The 6,000-nt window shown below is 44.6% G+C and overlaps 1 protein-coding gene across 3 annotated transcripts in view; it reads right to left on the bottom strand.

Annotated features, from left to right (window-relative positions):
- Window positions 1–5,762, bottom strand: part of Dnajc5 (DnaJ heat shock protein family (Hsp40) member C5) — a 30,462-nt gene extending 24,700 nt beyond the window's left edge. Inside the window, exons 1-2 of one of the 3 annotated variants that reach the window (XM_021152883.2) lie at window positions 5,442–5,758; window positions 4,858–4,910 (exon numbers count right to left, since the gene is read on the bottom strand). The gene's annotated coding sequence lies outside the window, so the exon portion shown is untranslated. Of the gene's footprint in view, window positions 1–4,857; window positions 4,911–5,441 lie in introns of all 3 variants that reach the window. The other 2 variants (XR_002377146.2, XM_021152876.2) reach the window with 2 other exon arrangements.
- Between the last annotated feature and the right edge of the window lie 238 nt (window positions 5,763–6,000).

Below are 6,000 nucleotides of genomic sequence, written 5' to 3'. Positions count from 1 at the left end.
ATAACTTATATTAAAAAATAACATATATATTCTAACAGACTTTGTCAAAGAAAAATCACAATAAAATGCATCCTATTTAACAGAGAAACTCAATAGGCCTGTTGACTCCTTCCTGTATTAAGAGAAAATAAAGGCAGGCAGCAGCACCTTTTTCCTCCACAGAATTCAGGTCACTCCTGTTCCCACTCTCACCTCACCTTCACTTAGGAAGTCAGATGAGCAGCCTGCAGCCGTAGACCTCTAGGCCCCTGACTCAGAACCTGCCCCTTAGGGTTAGTTCAGATCTGTAATACCANGGGATATCTGATTGTGCTCTTCACTGGAACATATCTGGATGAAACTGAACAGTCATTCAGGCAGCTTTCTCTAAGATGGCCACACTTCTTTCCCAAGACAGCCAGAATGGGACACACCTGCTAGCATCACCGAGCAAATCCTCATTCCATACTCTNGACTCACCAGGATTGTAACCTTATAGCCAATAGGCAAGCATTCCTTAGAACACATAAAAGAAGTCTGCATATTTTATCTTATAAAGCACCAAAGTTAATATTTAGCAACTAAACTGACAAAATCACCAACAACTCGTGATAATGAGTAAGCTTCACTTACACAAATTCAAGGAATACCGACTGGGAATTCATACTATCTCACAAAATCTAAAACTACTAGTTGGGTTCAAAATATCTAGAAATAAAGTTCTCTGATGCAAACTAAATGTCACTTGTGAAAAACATATAGTGATTATGGAATGAAATAAAAGAACACATACAAATTAGTGGAGAGGAAACTTATGGAAGAATTTTCAGTGATCTCTCCCAAACCTAGCCTTATTCTTTTTTGGATTTGTTTTATTTTGTTGAGACAAAGCTTCTCTGTACAACAGCTGTGTACTCTCTGGCTGTCCTGGAACCTGCTTTGTAGACCAGACTGGCCTCAAACTTACAAAGATCTAGTGCCTCTGCTGGGATTAAAGGCAGCCATAAGATACTTTGTTTCTGTCATTTTGATATAAAATTTCAATGTTTGTGAAACTCAAAATTTGAAGCAATTTTTACTTGTTAAAACACACACACACACACACACACACACACACACACACACAATCAAAAGCCTATACTGAGGGCTAGGATAGCTCAGTGGGTAAGAATATTTACTCTGCAAGCATGAAGTCATATTTGAATCTCCAAGACCCAACCCACTTTAAAAAGTCTGGCATAGTTTTATGTACCTGTAACCCCAGCACCAGGAGCAAAGTCAAACAGATCCTATAAATTTACTAGCCAGACAGTCTGAGGGAACTTCTGGGTCACAGAGGCTCAATGTAATAAGTAAGATCCATAGAAGAAGATACCCATATTCTGTTGTGGCCTTTGTATACACACAGGAGGGTACATTTATTTATATATGCTAGTCCATGTATCATACCCATATACCTCCACAACACACACNAAATTAAACAAAACCAAANATTATAACTATTATGGTGGTTTGAATGGTATGGCCCCCATAGACTCATGTGTTTGAATGCTTGGTCCATAGGGAGTGGCACTATAAGAAAGTATGGCTTTTTAAGAGGAATTGTGTCACTCTGGGGGTAGGCTATGAGGTTTCCTATGCTCAGGCTATGCCCAAGTGTGGCACACAGTCTCTCTTTGCTGCCTGTGTTATCAAGATGTCGAACTCTCAGCTCCATCTCCAGCACCATGTCTGCATGCATGCTGCCATGACAACGGAATAACCCCCTGCAACCATAAGTCAGCCCCAATTAAATGCTGTTCTTTATAAGAGTTGCCATGTTCAGGGTGTCTCTTCACAGCAGTAAAACCCTAACTAATACAATTATTAAATATCATATACTAAGAATAAAGAACACAAACTTTTCATTAATAAACGAATTCAAGTTAATGCAAAGTGTCAGGAGGAGCAAAACCCACACTAAAGGGTGTTGGGTAATCCAAACCTTACGTCTTCCTGTTTAGTTGCCAGTTATCAGATTAGCTGTTAATCCTTGTCAGGGTTGCCATCAGAGGCAGCCCTGGCACAGCAGCTCAGGCTCCAAGATTAATAATGTTTTAAGGGTAGGATTTTTACAAAATAAGGCCATCACCATTTTTAGCATCTTTGTCCTTTCTATTTAGGAAAACTATCAGTAAAATACCTTCTATTTATCATTTCTTTGCTTCCATAACAGGCAGATATGATAGAAAAATTTCTCCTCATTTTGTAGAGTGCAGAGAGAGACCCAGAGCCGGAAGGAGCTGTGGTGGTGTGAGCTCTAACCTTGTCCCCTTTCAGGAAGGAGAGTCTAGCAGATTCTGCTGATGTACGGATGAGGAAGTACAGCAAAACTGTAGATTTGCCTGACAAAAAGCTTTAAATTCATCACTTGGATTCTATAGTACAGAATAATAAGCCTCATTTTAGGAGTACAACTTTTTACTTCTTTGAGGTGTTGGCACATGATAGACAACCACTCTCCTCTTATCTGCACCTTCAGTCCTGATTATTAAATTTTTAAATGCTTAATATATCATACCTGAAAACTTCCAGGAGGCACCACNGGAATACTAGAGGTCCTCATAGGCAGAATTGATGCTTATGCTTCATTTCCATACAAACGGCTCCTAACCAGTTTCCCTATGATTTCGGGAGTTTATTTCTTTATTGCTGCTAGTTTGCTCACAGTATCACACACTTCAAATCCCACACCTTTCATTTGCTGCTAGTTTGCTCACAGTATCACACACTTCAAATCCCACACCTCATGCTTACCTCATGCTCTGTTTTCAGAAGCAAACTTCTAAAACTCTANCTTATCATAAGCCTCAGCTTCACTGCATATTATTTATTCAACAAGCACCTGTGAGCACCATGCACCTGGGCCTTAAAGACACAACTCTGGCAGATTATGGGATACTGTAAGGTGGTTAACAAACAGAAGAAATCCGGCTCAGAAGCNTTGGAAGCTCTAAGTCTGATTCATTAAGTTAGATAGTCAGCAAAGGAGGTTGTCAGGGTGGGTCTACAACTACACCCAGAAGCATCACTCTCTCCCATGTGCGCTTGGGTAAAAGTGGGTAGAACCATGAACTGAACTACACATTAACAGAACTGTTCTNGATAATACAGAGAAATCAAGACGCTGAGATAGCCCAGCAGTGAAGAACACTAGCTGCTTTTCTAGAAGTTCTGAGTTCAATTCCCGACAACCACCAGGTGGCTCACAGTCATCTATAAAGATCAAACGCCCTCTTCTGGCATGTGGGTGTATGAGCAGACAGCACACACCTACATTTAAAAAATGCATACNTAAGTTTTTAAAAAAAATACAGAGAAATCTAGCTATTCTTCTAAACTTAGATGGGAATGAGGCAAAGGCATTACAAAGAACTATAGAGTCATTCAGTCACAAAGAAGTCTCTCCTGAGTTGTCACAGCACTAGATAATGAGCTTCCAGCTAAGGGCACCAGCAACTGCTAGATCTTACGCTGGGTGTGGTGGTAAAAGTCTATGATTCTAGCCCTTTGCCAGGCTGAAGCAGGAGTAACACAACTTGCAAGTTAGCTTGAACTATAGCAAGATCCTGTTCACAAAAACAACCTCTCCACAATGACTAAAGAATCAGAAGACTTCATATCACCTTCACCTCAAGTCCTGAGACAAGTAACCAAAGGCAAAATTTCTAAGAGCCTTTTTACTGAACCAGTAGCATATCTTTTAAAAACTTTTAGCTCTGAAAAATCACAAATCAAAAGTTACAGAGTTGGCTGNCGATCGTAGCGCACCCCTTTAGGCCCAGCACTTGGAAGGCAGAGGCAGGTGGATCTCAGTTCAAGGCCATGGTGCACACAGTCCATAGAGCAAGTATCAGGGCAAGCCAGAGAAACCTAGTCTTGAAAAACCAATCCTCCTCCTGCCCCCCCCCCAAAGTTGTAAAGTGATTTTACAGGAAAGTATAAGCCCTTTCTCTTAACTGACTGCCCCCCTCACACCCCCAATGGGCAGGGGAAAGTTGGTGGCTCTGTCCTTGAGGATACAGAAGCCTGGTGACTCTTAAGCGCTCAGTACTCACTAATTGGCTTCCTGGNGAAAGCGTAATAGCCCAGCTGCTCCTAAATTCATTTCCATTCATTCCGTAAGTATTTACTGGGCACATACTATCTGACTATCCTAAACCTTAACTTTAAAAAACAATGTTAAATATGTTAACACATTAAACGAAGAGTCAAGCGCTGTATAAAATTAAGCAAGCAGGGGAAAAGTCAAGCAGAGAGCCTAACAGTCGACAGTAGACTAGTTACAGCAGTACACAGTGGAATAACAGAAACATGAGAGTGGTCAAGAAAAAAAATGTCAAGGGTTGAGCACTTAAATTGGTTAGGAGACTAGCAAGGAGGCTGCTGGGGCAAAGAGATTGTGCGGCACGGAGCTTAAAGAATCCGAGGGCAGGTACCCTGCTCCCAAACCCGACCGCATTTGGAGGCTCCACTGGCTCCACACACACAGGGCCAGNCTAAGTATGAAAACACTGATACAGGTAACAGATTCGTAACACAAGTTAGAAACTGCGGAAAGTCCTGGCTTTTAATGTCACCTAACAGATCACGCTTTCCTTAAAGAAAGCAAATAAATGAACAAAATTATCCTACGATTAGAGTTTTGTCTTTAGGCAACCACGACAATATATGGGACAATATAATTCTTTGTGGTATTAAGTAGCGTTTTGATGTTTAAACAGACAAACCACTAGCAATTGTGACACACTGCCTATAAAGGATGAATGATCAGCTGAGCGTCCAACAAACGGCGACCCAATTTCCCCAAAGTCCAATCTGAAAACAAATTAAAGCTACCTTTTGCATTATTTTTCCGAAGATGCACTTAATGAATTCGGAGAAATCATCTCCTAGACACAAGGAAAAACAAGTCTTTAATCCAGCCATATAACACAAGTTGGAGCCTGAACGAATGAGTCCCTAATTCTCTCCCCAAAGAGCACGACACAAAATCGCCTCTTAAAATGTCGTTCCGAGGCATAAACTAGGCATTTTTATACGTCAAATGCCTTTGAAATTTACAACTATAAGGCAATTTCTGCGTCCCAGAATGTGAACAAGCCTCGGAGCCTTTACTGCCCACCTCCCTACACCAGTTTCTGCGTTCCGGGAGCCGCGGAGGCGGCCGCGCGTGCGAACCGGAGTTGGCCCGGAAAGCCTAGTCTCCGCGCCGCCCCGCCGTGCGCAAGGTCGAGCAGGGCCTAGCGGTGCCCAGGGCCGGGCTCGCCGCCGCTGCTGAGGGTCGCCGCCATTTCCGCTGCGGGCAGCTTTCACCTCCTTCTGCGGCGCCCTCGCCTCACTTCCCCTCCCCTTCGCCCGGCTCCGGCGGCTTGAACCCCGCGGCCCCACCTAATTTGAGAGCCTCTGGAGAGTGAGCTCACCTGTCNGCACGCCCGCCGGTCCACCGGTTCCGCGGCTCCGCTTTCCGTCCCGGGGCAGTGGTGGGCAGCCGGCCGGCCTACTGCTCGGCCTGAGGATCCCGGGCGGCGACAGCCGTAGCAGCGGCAGAGGACGGCGGAAGCAACACTGGCGGCAGCAAGAACGCGCACGCTTACGCACTGGCACGCGCGCCCCCGGAAAAAGACGTGTGTTCTGGCAGGTCAGAGCCGGCTGCGCAAGCGCCTAGAACCCAACACTGAGGCCCCGCCCATAGTCGGAGCCAATGTGGCAGCGCCGCACGAAAGCTCCGGAGCTCCGGTAGAACCCGGTCCCCGAAAGGTTGTGCCCCAGTTGACGATCACCGGGAAGGGTTAAGGTGGTGGGCGGAGCCTGCAGCTGCTAAGCCGGAAGCTACAGCCCGGGAGCAGAGGCAGGGCCTAGGCTTGCGGGTTGGCCTCTGGAAGACAGGCAAGTGGCGCTCCGCGAGTAAAACTGCTCCTCTTGCAGTTGTTTGCTCATTGCTTCACATAAGCCTCAAAAAAATTTATTACTACTTACCAA

The sequence above is a fragment of the Mus caroli genome, chromosome 2 (assembly GCF_900094665.2).
Source record: "Mus caroli chromosome 2, CAROLI_EIJ_v1.1, whole genome shotgun sequence".
NCBI lineage: Eukaryota > Metazoa > Chordata > Mammalia > Rodentia > Muridae > Mus > Mus caroli.
The sequence above is the reverse complement of the archived record's forward strand: the minus strand, read 5'-3'. Positions and strand labels throughout refer to the sequence as shown.